The sequence below is a fragment of the Pteropus vampyrus genome, unplaced genomic scaffold (assembly GCF_000151845.1).
Source record: "Pteropus vampyrus isolate Shadow unplaced genomic scaffold, Pvam_2.0 Scaffold43, whole genome shotgun sequence".
Taxonomy (NCBI): domain Eukaryota; kingdom Metazoa; phylum Chordata; class Mammalia; order Chiroptera; family Pteropodidae; genus Pteropus; species Pteropus vampyrus.
The window spans coordinates 5,877,921-5,905,108 of NW_011888824.1; the positions used below are offsets into that span (position 1 = coordinate 5,877,921).

General features: G+C 35.9%; 1 protein-coding gene and 1 pseudogene across 1 annotated transcript in view; one reads left to right on the forward strand and one right to left on the reverse strand.

Annotated features, from left to right (window-relative positions):
- Positions 1 to 10,337, forward strand: part of LOC111738762 — a 15,221-nt pseudogene extending 4,884 nt beyond the window's left edge.
- Positions 1 to 27,188, reverse strand: part of RNF217 (ring finger protein 217) — a gene marked incomplete at its 5' end in the record, with an annotated part of 96,957 nt that overhangs the window by 56,485 nt on the left and 13,284 nt on the right. The window lies entirely within an intron of this gene.

The window sequence follows — 27,188 nt, forward strand, 5'->3', positions numbered from 1 at the left end:
TCTAGAAATCTTGGTTCCCTTTATCACCACTATCTAGGCTTTTAATAAAATTAAATAAAACATAAAACGAATGCTACCTTCAACATTACTGCTTTCCGAAGTGACTTACTTCTAAAGAGTATGTGCTACTGTGTCTGGCATGCCAACAGCTTAGTGTGTTAACCTTCCCATGTTATATCCGAATTTCACTCGGTCTTTTTGGAGATGAGTACCAGTGTAGACCAGGGAGGGTTGGACTTTGGAGCTGGCAGATTTTAGATCATTTCTCAGATCTCTAGTCTGCTGTACTCAAGCACAGTAGCATTAAGGAGACTACTAAAGGCACCGGAACCCCAGAGTCCCTGATTTAACTTGTGATGTAATCAGGTGGCTATGAGCGAAGAAGCAGAAAGCACTCTTTCTATAAATTTTGTTTAAAGCATTAAATAGCTGGGTCTAAGGGCCAGTATATACTTAAGCAAAAGCGGCTTCTTTTTTTCTTAAATTCTAATGGTCTACTATTTTTCACACAACTATTTAAATTAAATTTAAAAATCTCAATTGAAGCATTTTTTAAAAAAATTCCTAGAGATTCAACATGAAATAGTTTGCATCAGCAGAACAGAAATTGGTACAGGCATTTAAATCTGCAAAACACAGCGCTCCCTTGAGCTCCTTCTTGAACTGCTTATTTAGAAGACAACTAAAATAATGCAGAATTGTAAAGTTGTATTACAACTTTTTTAGATGAAAATAGTTAATACTTTATTTTAAATAGCACATTACAACAAGAAAACTAGAACGAAACTAAAGTTGAACATATTTGATCACTAATAAACCAAGAATAAAATAAACAAAACAGTAAAGCATTATGTTCTGGCGGGTCCTATCTTAAGAAGAAATAATTTATAGTCATATTCACAGCTTTGTATCTGCTACTTAATATCGTTATCCTCATTCCTTTAGAGCAAATACTCAAGGAGAATAATTGAAGAAAACATTGCTCATTTCAATTATGTGAAATGGATGAGATGCAAAGAAGACAAACAGTACACCCTGAGGGTGGCCAGCCAACTGCTGTCCTTTCTTTTCTCTGCGAAAGCCAAAATTGCCAGTCAGAAAACTTGTGTCATCCTTAGATTTAGTAAAAAAGAATGCTGAGCTCTCTTTGAATTAGCAAAAGGAGGTGGAGGAAGACAAGCATGAACCAAAAAATCTATTTACTGAAATTAGTCTAAAATAACTGGAACAATATGAGAGTACAAACATTTTTTTTTTTAATTCTATGATATAACATGGGTAAGGTCAACTGGAATAAAATTGCAAGGATCTAAACAGTTTTTGCAGAAATTTGTCCCAATGAATGTGCATAAAGAGGCAATGCTGCCTGTCAGCTATTTATCTCTGATACTAGCTAGGAAAGCAAAGCCTTTGGTATTTGATAAAGACGTGTCTACGTGTTTCAGATAGAAGGGAGGGAGAAAGATAGGGAAGAAGAAAGGAAAGAATGAAAAAGAAGAGAAGAGAAAAGGGAAAAACAGTATATATCTAATTATAATGCCAAGAATAGTCAGGGGCCAGGAACCAGTCCTATGGCATCTTTACATATCACTATGTGGATATAACTCTCCTTCTTAGTCTTCCTAGAAAGAGATGGCATCATCTAAAAAAGAATCACTTCTGCTTCTAAGAAAATACAAACAGTCTACTGTCCAGGTACCATCTCTCTCAGAGGGCTTGACAGTACAGCACAAATAAATGGTCCCCCTTTTTTTTTTACATACATACCCTACCTTCATCTCTTTCTTGAACTGGCTTGTGAGTGTGGATGAGAAGAGAAGAAAACCAGTTAAACTAGTTGATTTTCCTATCCTACGTCTTCATCCAAGTTCCAGCAGCAGACCCATGAATATGGGGGAAAAGGGTGCAAGGTCAAAGGACAAATACTGTTATATATACATTTCTTCCACCTCTGCTTGAGGAAGCCCACTCTATCTACTTCCTTTTCCTCTGTGAACTAGTTATATAAAATTATACATAATGTGGTATAAAAATACATATAATAAAGTATCATTTTCAACTATTAAATGAGGAAAAAACATTTTAAATAATAATACCAAATGTTAATGTTAGTATGAAGAAACTAATACTTTAACATATTGCTAATGGCATATAGTAAATTATAAATCTTTTTCAAAAAGTAATTTAGTGACTTCAGCTCAATATAATGATCTGAGCTGATAGGAAAAAATCTCTCCACCAAACACAAAAACATAAAAGTACTGATTAAAGTTAAACATTTTTACTACCTAAGCTTGAAACCAAGAGAGGGGAATCTCCAGGCTCCAGAAGAAAGAGGGACCAGAAGGCAGGGGCCAGATATAGGCGATAGCTATGGACAATCAAAGGAAGGGAAAGGATCCAGTCACAAGATCTTGAAATGCACAGAGCCATAGAGGGCTGCTCCATTCGCAGGGCTCATCAATACATCACCAAGGGCAAGAGGCTTCCCATGAGCGTTCACTGAGGGTAAAAAGAGAGGCATTCCAAGAAGTTGGAAACCAAGGCCTGGACTGTGCTCAGAGCTAGGATGTCCAGACTCATGGTACCCCTGTGATTTGTGGGCCCCAAACGGAAACTAGATGTGATGACTGGTCTGGGAGTGGTTAATGCTTAACCTCATTGCAAATACAGTCCTCTAATCTGAAGCACAAGGGATGTCTATGGAAAACAATCCTGGTAAAGATGTCTATAATGGTAAGAAAGGACAGAGTTAAGAACAAAGAAACACATGCAGGAGCATTAGTCACCACAAACAAGAGATTTTTGCACTCCAAGCACGGGAAACAGCAGAACACATGGAAAAAGGCTTTAAGCGGGTTTAAAATATTCTTTAAGTGGGTTTAAAATTGATAAAAGAATACAAACTATTAAGCAAGAATAAGGCTGCTACATGAAAAACAAAAACAAAAAAAGGTAAAAAAGAAAGAAATTATAGGTGAAAATAATTCGACTGACGACAACATACCAGTGACTATGCTAGGGAAGTGGGCCTGTAGTTAGGAGCTGAGTATTACTAACCATCTACATTAGATAATACTTTTAACAGAAATTTCTCAACTCCCATATCACAGTTATAATGTAAATTTTCGAATCTAAAGGAAAGAAGTTTAAGTCTCTTCTCTTCATTAAATACAACTTAAACATCTCCACTGTAAAGGGATACTTTATTTCTAGGCTCCACTCTTCATTAACACTTTAAATCAGGGGTTCTCAATCCCCAGGCCACAGGCCAATACCATTCCGTGGCCTGTTAGGAACTGGGCTGCACAGCGGGAGGTGAATGGCAGGTTTCTGAGTGAAGCTTCATCTGTATTTGCAGCCACTCCCAACACTAGCATCATAGTCTCAGCTCCACCTCAGATCATCAGGCACTAATTTCTCATAGGAGCACTGTTCTCTGGTGTCAAAAAGTTTGGAAATGGCTGCTTTAAATGACACCATTATGGGCAAAAGCCCTCTCTGATATAAAGCCTGAATTTGCCACATAAATAATTTCCCTACTTCTTAATTATGCGTGAATGCCTTATGTTCTCTAGAAAACTATATTTAATTAATTAGCAATCTATACTTGAAAGCTACTGCATATAATTCAAAGAGAATAACAAATTCATATTTAGAATGTAACATGGTATGTGAATTTCTAGCATTACATCTTAAAAATTCGTAAAGATTAAGTGTTTCTTCAAGGTTTTAAAGGTTTGGATTTAAGAAAAACATTCTTTCAAAAGATTTTCAAAGGAAGCTTTGAAGATCTGTGATAGCAAGCTTACGTGATGACCACTTGATGACTGAAAACTCAATTTGGATATCTGCTCTATCACAAAAATTTTCCTGTAGAGATCAAGTTTCTCATTCTGTTGCCTGCAAAACAGAAACTCTTTCTGCTTTCTCATCATCATTAAGGAGTTTCACCGTGTACCCTTATGTTATGCAAGATATATCTGTCTTTAAATTGTAGAGTTGACATTTTTTATCCTTTGATGACTCATTGTGCTGTTATTTCAATGTCAAGAAACTTCAGACACTTCCCTGAGTGACCTGAGGCACCATGTTTGGGGCTGAGATTACAAAATCAGTTCTTTCCATCCCAACTATAAATCCTACATACAGACCTTTAGAAAATACCTCCCCCACCATTCGTTACCCCATTTGTCAACCACTGAAAAAAATCTGAATATTTGTGTGACTATAAAGTAGTGAGACTAAGAAAAAAATCAAACTTAATATTTCACTAGGAGTGGTAGCCCTTGTCCTTTTTGTATGTATTTATGCATTTATAATTTTCTCTCTCCCTTTGCACAAAAGCCTTGTAATGAACACAACAGAGGATCATTAAAAAGCTTCAGATCCTCACGGAACCTCACCAAGAGCCTTGTTCTTCTTCCAACGATGTTATCATGGCTAGAATGCTTCTAAATCTGCCTTTGGGGACAATTTTCTCGCCAGGAAAGAACATCATTCTCATTATCTTGAATTTGCTGGACATTTATTCTCCTTTGGGCTAGGGCTTTCACTGCTCTGCTCATCTCCATTCCACTTCCACCCCCATCCCTCTCACATGTGATTCATCAGCCACAGGAAAACTATCCTGGCTAGAAGCTGGCGGTGCAGTTTGAGGGTGCCATGCAGAGGAAAAGGCACTTAGAGCTGGAAGGCTGAGTGCAGAGAAGAGGAACTGCGGTGTGGTGACGGCCGTTCCCGTGCCAGTCGCCTGCCCACTCTTAGGTCCACAGCTGCACTGTCCTTCAGTAACAGGGTTACAACTGAATGCAGGCCCTAAGTCAAAAATAAATATCACTAGATGCCTTGTTTCTTTTAATAATTGCTTTTGGAGCTATTATTTATACATTTACCTAAAACTTTCCTACTGGATTTTTTTTTCCAAAACTACCTCTGAGAAATGTAACCTTATTTGATTGCTAAATTTTAAAGAGATAAAAAAAAAAAAAAACCCTCTGACTTACAACTAAGAAAAAAGATCAAAAGCAAAAACCTAATTGAAGAATATGGATTCCAAGTGCAGAATTTTAAAGAACCTGACATCATTTGGCTCCTGGAAAATGAGACTAAACATAGATGTTGGGATCACTTAGTTCCATGTTCCCAATACAGGCCTTTGCTAACTTCTCTGAAACTCAATTTCTTCTTTAAAAGCCATTTATCTCACAAGGAGTATTTGAGGCCCAAAGGACAGTATAAATGAAAGGGCACAGTATGAACAATGACAATAGCTACTTAAAGACACTCAACAAATAGTTGGTTTTTCCTTTGCTACAATTCCCTTTTGGTGACGATAATCTTGCTGTTTATCAATTTGTGAGTGTTATTATGTACTCGTTACTGATTCTCCATTATGACATGAGGACCCTGAAGCCTGGGGAAGTCAACTTTTCCAAGGTCACAAGCCAACAATCAGCAGTGGTGGGAGTTTAATCCATATCCATCTGATTCCAGAGCAAGCGCTCTTTCCCACCATGATATGCTTACTCCCTTCTCTTATCGGTTATGATAGAAACATGCAGCCTCTCCATTCTGCTTCTTACTGACCCGAACCTGAATAAACCTATCATGTATAACAATGTATTTTAGATTGACTTACAAAGTACAAATCCTAGATTGCCAATCACAACTATGTAGGTCACACTCTGGTAACAAATACAAAAAATATTCAAATGAGGGCAAAAATTGAAAAATGAGAATTCTGTTTCATTTCAATCAGTGCATTCTAGATTAAATGCTAATCACTAAACCATGGTACTGCAAGTCAGAACTTTAAATCTTATCTAATATGCTTACATATCTGATTCTTAGCCATCTTTACATGGCTGAGCATGAACGTGCATATTTATGTATGCGTGTGTGTGTGTGTCTAAATATAATGACAGCAAGCTCACTACTTACTAAAGTAGGCCATACAGTATGTGGCCACAGCTTTTACTAAGTTGATCTTTCCAATATACAACCATTTTTTTTTTTACTTTCTCCTTATCCTACAATAAGGTTTCCAGACTCCATAGCATCCTGGTAGCTCTTACCTATCTGCCTTATACTGTGGATCCAGAACTATCACAATACAAAAAGTGGCCTCCTCTAACTAACAGAGTTGACAAGCCTCTCTCTTTCATCTACATATAATAGAACTAAATAGGTTCTATAATATACATTAACTACTTAGTTACGAAAATAACATAATAGGGAAGATTCCACTTTAATGAGGGATATGAAGTTTCATAAGCCAGCACAAAAGTCATGCAGACACTGGCAGAAAGCAGAAAAGAGGAAGGACTCGGGGAGACTTCCAACAGGAAAGCACAGGGCCAGAGTTAAGATGACAATGGAAAATGACAGAGAAAAATAGGTAGCAGTGGTAGGAGTAAATAATAGGATCAAAAGTAATAATAACTTTGGGGATAAAAGTCAGGGAACGTATCCAGATAGAAAGTAAATGAGCAAATGAAACCAATAGAAAGCACTGAGAAGCAAGCAATTCTTCTAAGCCCCATGGGGAATGAGGGGTGACCAAGGGAGCACTGAGATACTGAGATGGGAGCAAAAGTAGGACAGCAATTCAAAGCGACTTGGGCCAGTTAGGGACCAAAAAGCTTGTGATGAGGAGAAGTAGAAGACTTGAGGTCACGGTTTACTTAATCCACAAGTGAGCACATTGTTCCAGTGCCTGGAAAGTGGCAGCTAAATTCCTCAGCAGCCAAACAAGCTTCCTCACACTCAATAGCAACAGACCAGACCAGACAGACACTTCATTTAGAAGCTAACAACTAGACAAAGATGTCCCAACTGGGAGAACCAAAGTAGGCCACTTTGGAAATTATTATTCTTTCCAGTATTTTACTCTCTAACAATACCAAAATAACTTAATGTACACCACCCATTAGGATTTTGAAGTTTATAAAACTTTCTGTAATTAAAGATCCTATTTCATATTTAGAATACAACAGCATTTAAGATATACCTGCAAAATTAATTTAGTACACTCTGCCTGGATGGAAACACAGTAATTCTAGAGGTCTGCCTCAGAATACTCCCTCATCTGTCAGAGATAACTGATGGGAATAACATTTGTTCTCCAGCTGCCGTGCATTTTTTGACTTATCATTGCTTTGAATCACACCACTCAGCAGTAAAAGATAATCATTTGTTTCCCTCTCTCAGCACAAAAAAATACAAAATCCATGCAATGGTGCATGGAGGATTCCATTGCAATGTATTCCTATCATACAGGGAGAAATCTTATACCTGGTTGTAACTATAAACTTATAGGGGAAAATCAAGACAAGTGTGTTGAATTCTGGACTAGTAAGCAATAATTGCTAATTTTAATGACAATGATTCAAATTTTAACTTTACATTTTAGAACTTAAAAGAGCATATTTATGAGAATTATTAGTGATTAACTAAATTAATCCAATTTATTTCTATTGTCATATTTTAATTACTAGTTGACAAAAATGTATCACTACATTTTTATCTGTCATAAGATACTTATAAATGATAAAATTAATATGGAGTTCTATGTGCTCAATCTTCACTATATCCTTTATTCAACAGTTCTCAAATTAAGTCCAATAAACCTAAAAGCACACCTCCATTTATCACTGGTCTCAAAGGTAAAATAAATGGAGCAGGAGTGGAGTATGGGGAAAGAAGAACACACAGACCGATAACAAGAAAATGCATAATAAGAATATAAGAAAATTTATAAAGAACTTTACATAAATATTGAATTCAGTATTCCTTAATACAACTCTAATCCTCAGAATACTTTTGCTTTTTTATTTCCCTTATGAAAAAAAAATCTCATAAATCAACAGTAGGTGATGAGTCAATAAGAAAATCGAAGGACAATTTAAAAAATTAATATTCTGCAAAATGCCAAATCAATAAGTAAAAGGTAATCTCTGAGTGAATAATTGAAAATCTGAGACTCTATATTCCAAGGTTGTTTTGGAATTTTTAAATTATGTGCAATTGAAAGATAATTCTCACATGTTATACTTCTATAATTTTGAAAATAAAAAGAAGAACAAAAATGTTTGACATAAATATGTTACTCTTCAAACCTAAGATTCAAGTTCACTCTATATTTAATTAATCTTTTGACTATACTAATCCAGTCAGGATTATTTTCTCCCCTTACTGAAGGATGCTACTGGACTTTAAAGCCTGATTTAAATTGGAACATGGAAAACTTCCTCAAAATGTATTAGGTCATGAAATTATTTCCACTCCCTTTAAAACATGCAGATAGCCCCATATTTCAGTCAATATATTTAAATAAAGTATATTCTAACATGTCTTTCTCTAATATGCATACAGATCTGAAATGTACCATGTTTCCCTAGAACACCTGAATAATGTAAGGACAAAAATTTCTTTAGGAAATCGTGAAAGAATACTATTTAAGGGTGAAAAGTTCAACTGTTATGAGTTTCAAAAAATAATAAAAAATTTTCTTTACAACATTTATATTCATATAAAAATGACAGAGGACAAATGATAACTCTTGTCTGACATTTCTAATACCTCCTGTTGCATTTATACATTATATTATACATAACACATCATATATTATAACATTATGTGTTATACGGTGACCACCACTGTACTTATAGATTTTTTTAAAGTTTTAAAGACAAAACTTTTCAAGTGATTATTTGCCTTACACCACTTAAATAGAATATGTCTATAGCATCTAGATTCTTAAATTAAAATACTAATTTAAGATCAAGATAATGATGATACAACATGGCAAATTTTGTACCCCTAATTGCCAAGGGCTAAAAGGAAACAAACAGATGTAAATGTAGAAAGTAAATATAAAATGATGAAATTCCATTATATAACCATGATTTATCAGTAGTCCAAATGAAGAAAGGCTGGAGCTTTTTGCTTTCCCTGTGGAAGCCACTGGGTTGAGAGAAGGGTGGCCTTCTCCTCTCCCTGCCGTGGCGTGTGCTTCTCCACTGATAGCGGTGTACTCCAAAAAGGGAGAATCATTTGGCAAAAATGTCACTGTGCCAGCTGTGTTCAAGGCTCCCATTCGACCAGATATTGCGAACTCTGTTCACACCGACTTGTGCAAAAGCAACAGACAGCCCTATGCTGTCAGTGAATCAGCAGGTCATCAAACCAGTGCTGAGTCATGGGGTACTGGCAGAGCTATGGCTCGAATTCCCAGAGTTTGAGGTGATGGGACTCATCATCCTGGCCAGGGTGCTTTTGGCAATATGTGCCGTGGGGGCTGCATGTTTGCACCAACCAAAACCTGGCACCATTGGCACCACAGAGTGAACACAACACAGAAGTGATAGGCCATCTGTTCTGCCCTGGCTGCCTCGGCCTTACCAGCACTGGTCATGTCCAAAAGACATCATGTTGAGGAAGTTCTTGAATTTCCTTTGGTGGTTGAAGATAAAGCTGAAGACTACAAGAAGACCAAGGAGGCCGTTTGTCTTTTTAAGAAACTTAAGGCCTGGAATGATATAAAAAAGATGTATGCCTCTCAGCAAATGAGAGCTGGCAAGAGCAAAATGAGAAACTGTCGTCATGTCCAGCACAGGGGACTTTGCATCATCTAGAATGAGGACAATGGCATCATCAAAGCCTTCAGAAATATCCCTGGAATTACTCTGCTTAATGTAAACAAACTGAACATTTTGAAACTTGCTCCTGCTGGGCATGCAGGCCGTTTCTACATTTGGATGGAAAGTGCTTTCCGCAAGTTAGATGATCTGTGTGGCACCTGGCGTAAAGCTGCCTCTCTCAAGAGTAACTACAACCTTCCAATGCACAAGATGCTCAGAAGACCTTAGCAGAATCTTGAAAAGCCCAGACATCCAGAAAGCTCTCCAAGCACCACACAAGAAGATTCATCGCAGAGTCCTAAAGAAGAAACCACTGAAAAACCTGAGAATCATGTTGAAGCCGAATCCACATGCGAAGACCATGCGCCAGAACACCATTCTTCGCCAGGCCAAGAATCACAAGTTCCGGGTAGATAACGCAGCAGCACCAGTGGAAGCCAAATCAGATTAAAAGAAGGGGAAAGAAAGGAAAGAAGGCTGTTGGTGTTGTGAAGCAGAAGAAGCCTTTGGTGGGAAAAAAGGCTGCAACTACCAAGCAATCAGCAGCTGAGAAGAAGCCTGTGGAAAAGAAACCCCCCACAGAAGAAAAGAAGCCTGTGGCATAAACTGAAATTAGTTTATTCTATAAAAGTCAAATGACTTTAGGACAGCTAATTTTGAATAAAAACTTGATCAAAGAAAAAAAGAAAGAAAGAAATTAGGACAATATTCATCTGTACCGATTTAGTTTCTGGAAAAAAAAAAAATGTCCATTACACAAAACTGATCTTTTTAATTTGTAGTTAAGTTACTGGTTATGTAACTGTGTTGAGATCTGTATTACAATTTGTTTCAGTTTAACTGTAGAACGGTGTTGAGAGGAATAAGAATAAAGTATGTGAAAAGCATAGCTGGATGTTTGTGTATATTATAAAGTCTACGCAGTAGGGAGTCATGACAACTTTTTTCTTTAAGGGTGGTCTGAATACTTCTCAATTTTAAGAAATCCTGTTCTATAATTTGCAAAGAAGTCTTTATCATTTCATCTGACCTGCAGAGCAGCCCCGCAGGGCTCACTTCCATTTTGAATATTTGGCAAATGTAGCACACAGCCAGGTTACCTGCTCTGCCTGTCGTTATACCTTAGGCTCCGGCTAAGTACAGTGTTCTTTTTATAATACCACACTAACCATATCAGTGAGTTTGAACTACCATTTTAAATCTTGGGAAAAGAAAAAAGAAAAGACCGTTTGTATTTGCTGTTTTACTAAAAGAAATGGGAGAGATGAAAGAAGAAATACACTTATAGGTATTCACAAGGCAGAAAGCATCCAGTGAAACCAGAGGAGAGATCTGGGCATGTCAGCAGAGGAAGCAATGAATCCCTGCCAGCTCCAAGGGCCAACAGCCCCATGCACCTGCGGTTAGCCACTGATGTCACGAGCAGGTTAAAAATGGAATGGTGCTCTTCAAGAGGAAATTGACAACACAATATCCTAAGACCAATGAACCACTCTCAGGACTTGACTAGGAGACTTAAAACCAGAGCTAACCAGAGCCAGCAGGCCCTGCCTGTCCACACAAATATGCAGTATGTTTTTCCTTGTATCCTCATTAGAGGATCTAAGTCACCTTGAGACAAGAAGTTGTTTGATATCAAATATTGCTATAATCAACTACAGGTTTGAGACCATATGTAAAGGTATAAACAGACTTATTTCACTTGAAAACAAAAAGTGGCAGCAAAAGGCACTTTTCAATGACTCGATTAAACATGCATTTATTCAGTCCTTATTAGAGTAAGGCACTGTTCTTGACCAAAGTGGGAATATTGACTCTTTGCCGACAACAAGCTTAAAATCTTCTAGTGCTTATAATCTTACATTGGCAGATAATTACTATATATTTGATAAGGACTATGACTAATATAAAAATAATGTGTATAGGAAAATGGTATTTAGGGAATTCTGAATTTTGGGATGTTGGCCAAAATAACTATCTAGGTAAGCTTATGGCTTTACTAAGAAAACTTCAGTTGAATTAGTTTTCACTTCCCCCTTGTCCACCCCACGGCAGTTTGTATCCGTTAGTGAGTCTGAAAGAGGAGAAAGGAGTTGAAGAAAAAAAGGCAGATGTGAATGACACATATAGTGTTGTTAATGGAGGAGCAAAATGGAGTGAGTGAACTGTGGAAAAATGAGGTAACTGTCAGAGATGACCAAGATTTGAGGCTAAGAAACTAGGAATGTTCTGGTGAAAATATAAAACTTTCCTTCTAGGCACATTTAATTTGAGACATGTGAGGAGGAATATCTCTTAGGAGATGCCCTCAGTCCACAATCAGAAAAGGAGCTCTGGACCTTGCAAGACAGATCAGGGTTAAATGTGGAAATTCTGGAGTCATCCCTGCATGAGGGCAGCCGAAGTGATGGAGTCTTTGAGGACAAAGGAATGTCTGAAAGCAAATCATGGAGAAATGCATAAACTGAGAAGAGAGGACAAAGAGAAGTCATCGAGACAGCAATAAAGCCAAAGGTGAAGAGAATGTAAAGTAGCAAGGATAGCACTGTTCAGGGCTGTAGAGAGGGTGAGCAGAGAGGAGGCAGCATTCCCCTGATACTAATGTCAGGGTCTCTCACTTGCATAGGCTTCCTTCAAAGACCTGGGAGAGTATTCATACCGTTGTATGTTTTTACAGAAATAAGATATTTTAACTGCAACTGGTTAACACCAGTGTCACTTTCTGCTCTGATTTCCCCTCCATCAATATATGTCTGTTGCCATAATTACAGCTACAAGTGAACATTTTTCAAATTTGCCTAAGGAGAACTTGAATGAGAGATATAGTAAGTCTAAGTTTTTGGGATATGTCCATGGGATTTTCAGTCACTTCTGAATATAGTTAACTAATTGGTAGGGCTTTAAAGACATGAAAAAGCACTTCAAAGAAAACATAAATGAACCATAGTCATCCAAAAAGAATTGCTAAACCTCACTGTAAGTGAAAGAAATGCATATATCAAACTACGAGATTTTTTTCATACCCGCCAATCAGACTGGCAAAAGACTTCAAATATGACACTACAAAGTACTGTAATAGGAACTTTCATCAGCTTTGAGAGCAAGTGTAAACTGGCACAACTAATTTGGAATACAATTTGGCAATACCAAACCAAGCTAAAGATGCACATTCTTATGAAGCATCAATTTACCTTTCCCAGATATAAGCCCTGGAGAAATTCCTGTACATGTGTACTGTCTACTAGCAACATAAACAATTCAAATGCTTATCACTAGTATAATATCTAAGCAAATCAGGTGTACAGTCATAAAATGAACTACAAAATAGTGATGAGAATGAGCAAACAAACTGCTGTCACATACTTCAATATGGATAAATCTCAGAAATTTAACTCTGAATTTAAAAAGCATGGCATAAAAATATACAATATATGTTTTCCTTTATATAAAGGTGAAATCAGGCAAAATAAACAATACTGTTTAGGGATGTGTACATCTGTGGTGAAACTGTATTAATAAATGATTCAGTAAAATACAGAATATTGATTAGCTCTCAAGCAAAGAGCTCATATTGTGTTTTGGAGGGGCACCACAATGAACTGAATGGAACAAAAATACTGTTGCAGTTCTATTTCTTATGCATAGTGGTGAGTATATGAGCATGAATTTACTATTGTTTTTTAAACTGTAACCATATGTTATACACATTTCTTTGTATGTATAATATGTAACAAAATAAAATTTGTAGAAGAGTTTAGAGAAAGGCAATACAAGTATACTAATTTTAAATATAGATGTGTATATATATATATGTATACATATATAAATATATATACACACACATATATACATATAAGTCAAGAAGGTGAAGGTATAAATAACAACTATCTCCCTATTTAGGGTTATTAATACAATTAAGAACTAGCAATAATCTTGTTTAATTCTTTCTTCGTAGAAGTATAAGTTTTCCTGAGGTAATATTTGAGTACCTAACATCCCGCTTTTGCCTAATACTGGCAGCCTGGATTTACAAATTATATTATATATTCTTAGATAATCAAAAATTCTTGTACAATATCCTTAACTGCATCAATGCTATCTCTTTCAGACAGTGAGCTCCAAATCCCTGAGGCTGCCAATAGTCAGAGAGCTATGAATTCAGAGTCAAGTAACAGGTGTAAATTTTCAAGTACAATTCTTACTCCTAAAAAGATAAAAAGCATAACTGGAAATATAATGCCATACAACTGCCTACTGTAGGATTACTAGCACTGAAGAAAACACTGAGGACCTGAGGATACATTAGTTTCAAGACACATTTAAAAAGTGTCCTGCTACCTAAAGTCATGCTAATAAATAACTTTTTTATCCACACTTGAAGCACCAAATGCAACCACATCAGAATTGGAGATTTGGAGTCAGAAGATGGACAATCTTAATTATTTCACTTACAAGTTTATGAATTATGGCACTTATGAGGCAACTGGAAATTTGAGCACTGACTAGACTTATAATATTAAGAAATTGTTTGATATAATAATATATCATGGTTATGTTAAAGAGTCCTTACTTTATAAAGATACATACTGAAATATTTGCAGATGAAATTATGTCAGGAATTTGTTTCCAAATAATAAAGGGAGGGGAAGTGAGTGGGAATAGAGATGGAACAAAATTGGTCATGAGCCACTAGCTGTTTTAGTTGGGTGATGAGCGCATGGGGATTACACTGATCTGTCCACTTTTTTATATGTTTAAATTTTCCATAATAAAAAGATACCTACACACATTTATTACACACACACACACACACCCCTGCCTTATATATTTTTTCTTTAGGCTAACATTCTTTTTACATAGTGAGTACTCAATAACTATAATTTATTTTTAGTAGTATTGTTGTACCACTCATCTCTGAGCTACTGTTTTCTTATCTGCAAAGTACAGAAATAGTTAGACATGTAATAAGATGGCACTTCTGGTGCACCTGTGGGTGAATGAAGTCATGTGACTATTTTTGTCCAATGAGATGGGAACAGAAGTGATGTGTGTCCTTCTAGGCCAAGCAGTGAATCGTCAGTGCCACACTTTCCAAAGTGCTCTCTCTGAGTTTTCTCTTTGGCATAATGGCTGCTCTGTCATCTAGGTCCCTGGGAGTGATAGTGATGACAGAAGCACTCCCCCAACTCACTACCACTCCACCACCACCACCACCACCACCACCAACAACAACAACAACGATGGAACCATGATGCATGCAGTACAAGCAAGAAATAAATCTCTGTCCTCTAAAGCCACTGAGATTTGGGGTTGTTTGTTGCTGCCACATAACCTAGCCCACCCTGATTAAAACAGTCATAGCCTTGTCAGGCTTGGTTGTGAAGATTTCCAGGCTAATACTTTAAAATTAACTTTTCTTCCAGCTTTGCATTTCCTCTCCTTCTCCCACCATGACCCCCTCCCTTTCTCCAATTCTTTTTCCACACTCCAAAGAGAATGATTTGTCTTCTAAAATGCAAAACACTGTTGTTTTAATAACTTTCAAGGACTTCTCATGGCCCAAATTCCTTCCCCTGAATTCCAGGTTTTTTGTGAGTGATTCTTAGTTACTTCTCCAGAGTATCTCCGGCTTCTATTGAGCCGCATCGATTTAATGGAAGAGCTATGTTGGTTCTTTCAGCTGTGGTTCTCTGAGGCCAGGAACACTCTTTTCTCAGTTCCTTCTATATCTGGCTAACTTTACTTACTCTCTAATCTCACCTGAGACCATGCTATTCCTCACAAAACCCTCCTTGTCAAACACCCACCTACCCTTCCTCCCAGAACCTGCACACATCCATACTGCAGCACTGACTACACTGCAAAACAAGTGCTTTTACTTATATACTGACTTGTCTAGCCTGTAATTCCTTGATTTAAACACATGTTATATTCACCTTTATCTCCAGGACCTGGAATAGTGCATGGAGCATCTAGAAAGCACTCAGTGAATATTCATTCAATTATAAAGTAATCATCTTCTCTCGTTTCCTCAGCCTTTTCATCAAAGGAAGAATAACCGCATGCTAGTCAATAAATGGGCTAATGATAATTTTAATACAAATAGTACAGAGGGAGAGAAGATCTAATATTTATTAGTGCTTACTACCTGCCAGTTTTTATTCTATTTATATTAATTCATTTAACCAGAAAACCCGATACTTGTTAAAAATACAGATTCCTGGACCCCATCCCAGAATTACTGAATTAGAATTTCTTGAGGCAGGGCCCAGGAATCTATTTTTAATAGGTACCTCACGCATTTCTGATGTTAAGTCAGCTTTAGGAATAACTGGCCCAGTAGTACAGAGAAAAAGAAAGTTCATATGATTTCATGTACATTTTTCATTTTTAAGTCATTGTTGCATAACATTTAACATTTTATAATGTTCTGTAAATTTGAAAATAATCATAGTGTAGGCAGAACCAATGATACTGGTTTTTCAGCCTATAAAATGGACAAGTATTCAGTTAAATCGGAGAATTTAGAACACTTCACAGCAATGTCTTTTTCCAATATCTAACTATGATGTCATCACAGAAACTCATTTCAGGTAAAACAGGTTGGTCAGCTTTATTAGCTAGTAAGTAATAATAAATTTATTAAACTTTCAAGTACTTTAAAGTTAGAATTTAACATCAAAGTATATTATAACAAAGAATAATGGCCTGCTGAATAATTATTCTTTACAAAGTTTTGGAATAGAAATCCTGAATATAATCTTATCATTCAAAAGTTAACTTCATACTTTCCAAGACCTAATGCAAATTCTGAACAATAACAACAAAGCCAATTTTACCCAGAAAAACTTTCCCTCCTCCCACTATTCTAAACTTTCATTACATAAACCAGAATGAGCTAACATAATCGATTATTTCACCGTAGGAATCAGCTGAGTAGCGATTACATTACATTACACTGACACATCACTAGAAACGTAAAGCATTGCAAAGTATCCTATGTCAGGAACATTCTTAAAATGAATGTTATACAGCCTCTCAGTTTCTTGCTTTCTTCTGCTTGACTATGTATTATTTATGAAGCTTTCATCTGAGAATAGGGAACACATTTTAGTATATGTAGCTGAGTGTGAGACCAGTATTAAAGATACCAGCTAGTTCTATTTAGAAAATATTATCCTAATTCCAAAAGTACAGCTTTGATAACAATGAATAAATGTCCTATTAAAATAACATCAAATGGAAGTATTCCTTAGCATTTGCTGAGTGCTCTCCAGCCTTACCATTCAAAGTGTGCTGCCCTAGACGAGCAGCACTGGCAACACCTTGAGCTTGGTAGAAATGCAGAACTTGGGCCTCATCCCAGAACTACTGAATCAGAATCGGCCTTAATTTGAGAAGCACTGATTCATAATCTTCATATATCATTTGGCTCCCCCAGATTAAATCCCAGTTCTGGACTAATGACCTGTGTGACCTTGGGAAATCCACCTGACTCGAAGGGCTACAGCCCAATAGGATTTTCTGTGATGATGGAAAAGTTCTATACCTGGGCTGTCAAACACAGTAGCCAGTGGATACATGAGTACTTGAAAGTTGTTATTGAGACTGGGAAATATGTCTTTAATTTAATTTAATTTTAATTAAATTTATATTTAAATAGCACTATATGGCTATCAGAGAGTGCAGATCTAGAGAATAGTGATAATATAAAATCCCTTCCTGCTTTAAAATCTAGATCCAGAAAAATGATTTTTCAAAATATTTTCGGACTGTATTTGAAACACATATCTGTTGAGGACCTACTATATGTTAACCACTCAGGCTTCATCAGTAAACAAAACAGACCAAAATTCTTTTCTTCACAGTTTACAATCTCACAGGAAGAGAAAGACAATAAAAATAAATAATAAATAAATAAAATGTAACATTAGTGGAAGATAATAAGGCTATGGAAAAATGAAACGGATTAAGAAAGAATGAAAAAAGCAGGCGCGGAGATGAAGGTTGGTAGCATTTCTCCACGGGGCCACCTGGAGAAACTGACATTTGAGCAAGGCCTAGAAGCAGACAGGAGTTAGCCATGTAAAGACTAGGAGGAAGAGGGCACCCAGAGAGAGTAAACAGCTACTGCAAAGGTCATAACGTGAGTAAGGGCCTGATGTGACTGAGGAACAGCAAAGAGTCCCAGGAAGCTGGATCTGAGTGAGCCACAGCAGGAATAATGGGAGAGAGAGTCAGATAATCAGGAAGGAACAGCAGGGGAGCAGAGGGTCAAGGATCAAGTATGGCCCCAGGCTACTGTGAATCTTTGACCTTTATTCTGAGGATCTACTGTAAAGGAGAAACATGTCAGATCTTAAATCTTTAAACGATCCCTCTGGCTTCACTGAAATCATTCTACAAAAGCACCAGGGCAGAAGCTGGGGTAACAGTTAGGATCTTACTGCTGGATTCCCGATCAGAAATGATAGCGGCTTGGTTCCTACTGGTAGCAATGGATATGGCGAGAAGTGGTTGAATTCTAGGTAAATTATAAAAGTAGAGTTAATGATAGTGAATGAAACGTAGAAATGTAGTGTGAGAGAAAGAAAAGTCAAGCAGATTTCAAGGTTTTTGTCTAAGCAACTGGAAAAATGGAATGGCCATCAACTGAGATGGGGAGAACTATAGGCGAAGCAGGTATAGAGAGGTCTGAAAGAGCTGAAATTTTGATATGTTAAAATTGAGATGTCTATTACACAATCAAGCGGAGATGTATCACACAGAAGGATAAACCAGTCTGGAGTTCAATGTAACAGCCTACGCTGGAGATATAAATTAGAGAATCAATGGCATATAGAGAATAATTGCCAGAAATTGGATAAGATGAAAAGAGCAGTGAGCATAAACAGAGAAGAAGACCAAGTCTATTGAAAGTTAAAAGTTAAAAAGTAACTCATGAGGGGAGGAATTAACAAAGAATCATAAAAGAAATATCCAGTGTGGAAGAAAATCAGGGGACTACAGATGTCCTTAAGCAAAGTGAAGAAAATGTTTCAAATAGAGGGAGTGATCAACTGTATCAAATACTGAGAAATCAAGTAATATAAGAGAAAAAAAATGACCATCAGATTAAACAATGTGAAAGTCAATGGTGACCTTCACAAGAGGAGTCACTGTGGAGAGGTAGAGGCGAAGCTTGACTAAAGTGTGTTCAAAAGACAATGAAAATAAGGGCAATAAGAGACAGGGAGTATAGACAGCTCTTGCAAAAACTGGACTGTAAGGTGAATGGAGAAAACTAAGACTAGCTACAAGGGAACATGGAGCCATACAGGGTTTTTGTCTTTACTGTGTTGCTTATTATTATTATTATTATTATTTTTTAAGAAAAGAGCAATAGCAGCTGATGAGAACAACCCAATAAAGGGAAAAATCAGTAATATAGGACAAAGTTCAGGAAACTATTTGCCCCAGGGATCAAATCTGGCCTGTTAACTGTTATATACAGCCCATGAGTTAACAGTATTTTCTACTTTTAGAAATTATTGAAAAGAAAAATCAAAAGAAGAATAATTCTTCATGACATACGAAAATTATACTGAATTCAAATTTCAGTGTCCACAAATAAAGCTTTATTGGAACACAGCTGGGCTCATCATTTATGCATTGTCTGTGGTTGCTTTTGTTCAACAATGGCAGAGTTGAGTTACTGTGATAAGAGATCATAGGTGACATTTTATTGATTCCCACTGCTGCACAGTGCACTATGAATGAGTGATAGTTTTATAATTTGACAGCATTTCAAGTGTCATGCATATTGTCATACTGTGACACTTTTTTTTATTACCAATGCATATATCAAAAGGAGATAAAATGACTTCAAATGTCATGTTTTGAAGACACAGTGGAGTGTGGATTATTTTGTTACTGAACTAGATGCCAAAGCATTTTGTTTGTTATGTTGCAACATTATAGCTATGTTAAAAGAATATATGTTAACATTACCAGCATAAGCACTCATCAAAATATTCCCAACTCATAGGAAAGCAATGGTCATAAAAATCAGAAAATTTAAAATAGTAGAATTTCATAGCAGAATTTCTCATCAAAGCAGAATTTCTGAACAAAATGTAAAAACTAAAAGGAGGCTGCAACAAGTTTTTAAATGTCATATTTGTTAGAGAAGCAAAAAAAGCTATTTACCAACTGTAAGTTTATTAAATATTATATTGCCTATGTCAATGATATGTTTCTAGAAGAAATAAATTTGTCTAAAACTATTAGCCTTCTGGTGAAAACACTGCTGACAGAGAATTGAAGAAATTGGAAGCAACATCAACAGTTGATTTAAAATGATTTCAAATCATTTTCCTTGGTTCTTCATGGTCATTAGATGTACAGACACTGCGGCTTAATTGCTGTTTCTTTTCCTCTTTCTTTTCTTTTGAGAAGTCAATACTGTGTTTGAAATGATAGAAAAATTAGTCTATGTACAGTCTGTATGGAATAACTACAGGAAAGGGTATTTTTTAAGAACTTGAGAAAATGCAAATTCAGTACAACCTGAAGTAGAATTTGCAAAGATGTGTTACAACGGATTGTGGTAAATATATGTGTAGAAAAGAAAAAGGCTTAGTTTGACAAATTTGCAAAGCTAGTGAAAATTTAAAGTATTTAAAGGCTATGATTATTCACTGTATTATTCACCAGCAGGTATTCTGTGAAAAATATTGAAATCTATCATGTTATTGAACCAGTAGTGTCACCAGTGAAATTCACTTGCACTCAGAGACTTAACTATGATTAGCTCTGTGAATTCTTTCAGAAATGGAAGCTGAATATTTTGACTTGCCTTACCACATAGTAGTTTTATGGGCTAGCAATGATAAAATTTACTTGTAATTTTTTGAGCTCAGGGTCAGGTTGAAATTCTTTTGAAGGATAAGAATCATCTTTGGAAACTAGCTTTTGCTGAAAATTTTATATTGTTTATTAATGAATTTGACCTAAAATTACAGGAATTATGGAACTTCGATGCAAAAGTTATACTGTAATAAAATCATTTTGACAACTAACATGATTTTTGAACCACAAGTAATGTCATGTTGCTTTATAAACTTCCCACACTGTCAAAAATTAAAATAAGCAGCAAGATCTCCATTCGCACACAAATTTGTAGCAAATATATTTTCTGAGCTCAAACTACCGTTCCAACAGCAATTTTAGGCCGTGATGCAGTATAATGGAAATTTCATATTCCAAAATCCATTTTGTTAGTAACAAAAGACTACATATTATATAATTCTATTTATGCAAAATGTCCAGAATAAGCAAATCGATACAGACAGAAAGCAGATTAGCAGTTCCTTAGGATGAAGGTGGGGAGGAGGATGGAAGTGACTGCTAAAGGGTACGGTGTTCCTTTAAGAGGGAACTAAAATGTTCTAAAATTAGTGGTAATGGTTTCATAATCCTTTGAATATACCAAATAACATTTAATTATAGAGTTTAAATAGATAAACTATATGATGTGAAATATATTTCAATAAAGATGTTTTTAAAAATTCTTTTAATTGTGCAGTTGAGGAGCTTCCACCTAACCTTCAGTTGAAAGTAATTCATTTGCAACGTAATGGCATTCTAAAAGGCAAATATCCTTTTAGAGAAAAATATAACGAATCCTATAAAGCAGCGGTCCCCAACCTTCTGGCACCAGGGGCCCGTGCTCCTATGAGAATCTAATGCCTGATGATTGACTTGAGGCTGTGAGGCTGGCTGGGGAGCGGCTACAAATACAGACAAAGCTTTGCTAGCCCACCGCTCACCTCCTGCTGTGATGCGTGGTTTCTAATAGGCCATGGACCAATATTGGTCTGCAGCCCTGGAGTTGGGGACTCCTACTATAAAGGACTTCCAAATGATGAATGATGTATGCTAATGGGTTGATATCAGTGTTCGGCAACACCCATCTGTGTGAAAAGACATTTTAAAGATGAAACATGTAAAACCTCAACACATATCAGCACTGACTGATGAATATTTTCAATTAATATTGATAACAGGGCACACTAACTTTGAAGCATTACATTTAAGATATGTCCACAAAGCACTATAGAAAATAATTAATTAATTAATTATTAATTAATTTTACAAGGCACGAAAAGTCACTATTATGCACCTCTCCCCTAAAAAAATGTTTGGGTTACCACAGACAATAAAATATATTAACCCATAGTAGCATTTCTTACCGGTCATCTCTGTTCTCATAAGTGTATTACTGCAAAGAAAGTAGCTTTGATACAGAGATATGTACCTTGAAATAGATGACCTCTACGGTCCTTTCCGGCAGTGAAAAGTTAGGACATAAATTCACATAAATCACCACTTGGGCTCTAAATTTACACTCATCCTGGCCATATTTCATTCACTATCTCAATCTTCAAATTTTTGTGTCTTCCTCTATATACTAAAGAGACTAAATATTCAGAGCTCTAGCCCACACCTTGGTTATCATGAAAACCAAATAATCACCAGAATTTGATTTTCTCTAGCTCTCAAGACAAGAAAATCTTTCAATTAGTGGCTATAAACCTTTTTTGAGTAATGAAGGGAAAATTCAATAAATGTTATGGACCTACTCACAAGAAAATGGATTTTGCGTAAGATTTCAGGGCATTTATAAAACCCTCTGAAAACAATCCATGAACTGATAAGACTACCAAGCTAAGAATTCCTGGGGTGGGGGGTCGCTGACGTAATGATGAACAGAAAATATACAGAAAGCTTTTCTTTTCCTTTAAAATAAAGTACTCTATAAAATGGTCTTTCTACTATGAAAATGGCATGTTTCTTCCTTTTTCTCACCCCAAAGCAAACCTGCTAACCAAGGAAAGATGAATGACTTCCCTTCTAGTTTTTCAATCTTATTCAAAGGAAACATTTGAGTAATGCATTCATTTCCATTCTTCTCATCATAAACTGAATTTTACATACCACGAAGTCATTGAATTTTGACATTTTTCCTTCATAAATTTATCAAGGTGGCTTGAGAAACAAGTGTTTGCATATCATGTAGAAATTTTTAAAAGCCTTTAGAGATTAGATACTTTGGTAAAACAATTGTTTAATTTGTTTTCAGGTAGAATCTACCATAGCATCTTATTAAGTATATTATTAACGACAATCTGCAAGATGGCAATGGTTATACCTTATTATGTAAAATGTGTTATTTTTGCAAAATACAATGCAGGAATATTTTTTTCTGGTGATTGGAGATGGAATTTAGAGTGTGGAATTTTTTTATGAGGCATAACTACATTTTTGCTATAGAAAAAATAGTATCTATGCAGTGAGAAAACATTGAAAAACTATCTTGGTATTACCTTATGAATCAATTGTTATTTTTCAATAATAGGTTACTTCTGAAGAAAATGTTAAAGTCTTGAGATCCAAAAATTAAATCTCATTCGGGAAGATTTACATAGGGGAAAAAGTTAAATTCCTTGCAAAGAACTGAAATGGGACATTACAAACTTAATGAATGCTCTAAACATAAAACATAAAGTCCAATTTTAAATTACTTTTCTCAAATTGTTTATAAACATTGAAGTACTCCTAGAACAAGTATCTGTGCTTGCTCACACTATCTAATTTGAAAATATTTTAAATTGAACAAACACTACTGTTTCTTAAATTTATTTTATCCACTGGTAAGTGTTGTATGGTGAGACAACCCATACATAAAACAAATCTATTTTAAAGATACATACTTGAGGTTTTCTCGTAAATATTTTAAAAAATTGATATTTTATTATCTCCAACAGAAATATTATTAGTTTTATGATCAATAGTAGAATGTAACTGGAGGAAATACTTCAGGATTCTGAAATAAACAAATGAAAGTAGGGAGGGACAGTGAAGTCACTCAGCATAAAGCCCACAAAGCAGATCTTTGTTGAAGTAGTTACTTTATCAGTGTACTCTAACTAAAAACAAAGAAAAGGACAGTCACAATCAAAATAAAACAGCCATTGTACCTTAAGCCATGACCCCGGGGCCTTTCCCATTAAAGGTACAGGAAGTGGAACTGACAGCAGAAGAGGACATTTACAAAAACAAGAATTAAAAGTAGGAGATAAATATATGTAAATACATAGGAATTAACTGAGGAAGCAAATGACAGTCATCCAAAAACAATTTTAGAAAGTAAGGATAAGAACTAAGTAGAATTACCAAAAAAAATTCTTATAACTTCCTTTCAGATTGAAGGTTGACCAGTAAGACCTCTGTTATCGGTGAGACGGGAAGGGTAGGAGTTCCTATTTGTTTCAAATAATGATGAAAGCAAACTGTTGCACATAAGTTGAGCAAAGACTTAGAAAAAGCAAATTTCAAAAAAATTAGTAAAGGATATTTCAATTCATTCAATAAGTTGATTCTGACAATCAGTAAAATAACAACTACGAACACCTATTCAAAAAATGTCTTCATATTTTTCATTCAGTGGCTTTTTACATGGTGTCTCTGGAACCAGACCATTAAAACCAAACAAACAAAACTATCCCAGACAAGTAAAATGTGAGAGAGATCAAACTGAACAGAGGTTAATCTTATGCTGCTTGATAGAAAAAGACAATACCGTTGGTACACAAAGTTAGAACAACCTGAGGCCTCTGAATAGGAAAGGCTGCAAACTGGCATGATATTCTGCTTGTATCAAAGGCAATGCACTCCTAACACCTTTTAAACCCAAACTCCAGTAAGTAATTGGATGGGAGACAGAACCATTTCCACTACATGCACACCCGTAGTGCAAACCAGTGTCATCTCTGCTCTAGTCTACCGGTTTCCCCCGCTATATGAAAGTAGAACATTCCTATGAAAATTTTTGTAAACTGAAATGGCATACCGTAAAGCAATTACATTAGGACACATCTTGCTAACAAATGCACAAAATAAATTTAGATAAAGCACGGATGCTCACGGACTGAGTTCAAAGCTATGGCAACTTGATGCTGGGATACTGAGTGTAGTACCCAGGGAAGGAGCTTGGCAGGGCCACTCTCCCTGCTGGGGTGCCGCTGCTTCTGTAACAGCTTGCTGCAAAAACAAAACTAAATGGTATTTTCCCTTTCACCTTTTTTCTTAAAAGTAAAAATCTTCAGATTTCTGTTGGTTTGTGAAAACAAGGTAGGTCATAAAATCAAACTGGCATAAGGCAACTTTCAGCAGAAGATACTTGTACTGCAATTGCCTTCTAACCCATTATTCTGCTTGTATTTTCCTACCCACCCCTCAAACCCAATTTATTCTTCACTCTGAAGCCAGAATCTTTTTAAAACATTATCATTTTACAATTCTTCTAAACTTTCCAATGACTTTCTATTTCATTTGGAACAAAGTATCAATTCTATAGAGGAGCAACACAGCTGAACGTGACCTGGCCCACGTCTCCCTCCATGAGCCATCTCTGACCACTCTTCTCTGTGCCCTGTTCTTGAAAAACAGGATATCTGTTGTCCCAGCTTTACAGAGGAACGGTTCTGCCTGTGATGCTTTGCTCTGTGCTGCTGACTACTGCTCACCTCTTGTCTCTCCACATATATTGGCCATACTGTCCATCTCAGCCCCTCTCTAGTCACAGTCACCTGCACACGCTCTCCTATTTCCACAAGTGTGTTTTTGAGTGTGTGTGTGCTTCTTCACTCCACCTCACTTGGAGAGATGCCCCACCCCTAACTCCCTTCTCCTGCTCTCCCTGTGCATCAACAACCATTCTTTTAGACAACAACCAAGTTCTCAATTCTTCTCCCATAAACACAGCTGTCTCTTCCTACAACCGCTTAACTCAACAATCAGCATCACCCAATTTAGTATAAACATGCCCTAATCTTTGCCTAGACAGTTTACTTTTCACCTATAGAGTTTCTAAACTTGCTAAGAGGATGGATCAGGAACTACATTGTCTCTTCTCACAGTGATTAGCACAGTGCTAAGCAAATATTCTGTGCTCAGTTAATGTCTACAACAGAATAAGAATACTCTAGTTCCCCCTCTCCTTCTGATTCCCTTAAACTAACAGAAAATGGAAGGTCTTCGAATAACATCGTTTCATTCAGCATCATTTCCTTATAACATTAATGAGATGTCACAGGAACTAAACTTTTGTTTGTATCAATTAGCCCATTATAAAACTGGTTTTGTTATGTCATTTCCCTTAAAGTCATAGAACCTATCAACAGCCATTAATTAAGGACTTACTATACCACAGAACAGATATTCTAGAGCTTGCCCAAAGTGAAAGAAAAGTCTTGGCCACTGGAAAAGATTTCTCTATGTAAATATCTCTACAACTCAACTGATTATCTATTAGAAATGTGCTTCATTTTGTTCTTCAAGAAGTGGTGATAGGATTAATAGTAATTCTTCCATCTTGTCTCAGCTACAGTCATATGATCAGAAGCAGACACTTTATGACTGTGTAAGGTTAAGGGTTGTTTATGGCCACAGATCAGCATGTCATTAACCAGCCTTAGGAGACTGACTGCTGACCTTGATCTCATTAGCATCTTGAGCAAACCAAGCAGATTCCATGTAGATTATAACAAGCCAAAGAATATTAGAACAAAATAATCTAAAAGGTTGTGATTTTTAAAAATATCTTAATTTTATTAATGACATAAAACCTTTTATGGTCATTAATAAAGTTATTAATAATTATGAAAGCAACGTGTTAGAACTGGCTTCCTTATTTTTAAAAATCTTCTTAGTGGTACTGAGCTTCTAAGGTCCATGTTCAAATTATTTTGATACATTGTTTGAATGACTGTTATAACAAAAAAACACCTAACATAGACACAGAAATGCAAAAAAAAGGGCATTATTACCTGTGCTTATTAAGTTATCATACTTACTTTAGTGTCTCATCTACCAACTATTCAAAAACTGTTAATGAGATTCAGCTAGTAAATTTCTATCTTCCCAAATTTACAACTATTCTTGCAGCTAATCAGAAATTACTAAATTTTTAAACAAATGATTTAAAAACTCTCTAAAGCAATTCATTTGGGTGATATGTAACATGATAAAAAAAACTATTTTGAAGTTTTTAAAGTTTATAGAGATTTTTAAAAAGAAAAGCATATTTGAACAAACAGTATTTTTTCAGAAATCCTGAAAACTAAAAAAAAAAAAAATCGTTGGGGAAAAAAATTACTATAATTTCAAATATTGTCTTTCCAAGCATTCCTAAGCTCTACCTTCATCTTAGGAGTGAAGCCTCAGTGACTTACAAAGTAACATAATAAAGACTAATAACAAAAAAAGGTAAACCCAAGGAATATGAATTTTTTGGTTGATTCAAGCTACATCTGAAATCCATTAATTTATCTAGAAATGACTATACTTGGGATTCACCTGGTATTTCTCACCAAGGGCATATTTGGCAGGAGAATAAAAACTCCCTCCTCTCTACAGAGCTATAGAAAAAAAATTATTTTCCCCACCAAGGTCCTATGTTCACATAAAAAGGTACACTAAGAACAGGCCATATCAAAGTCA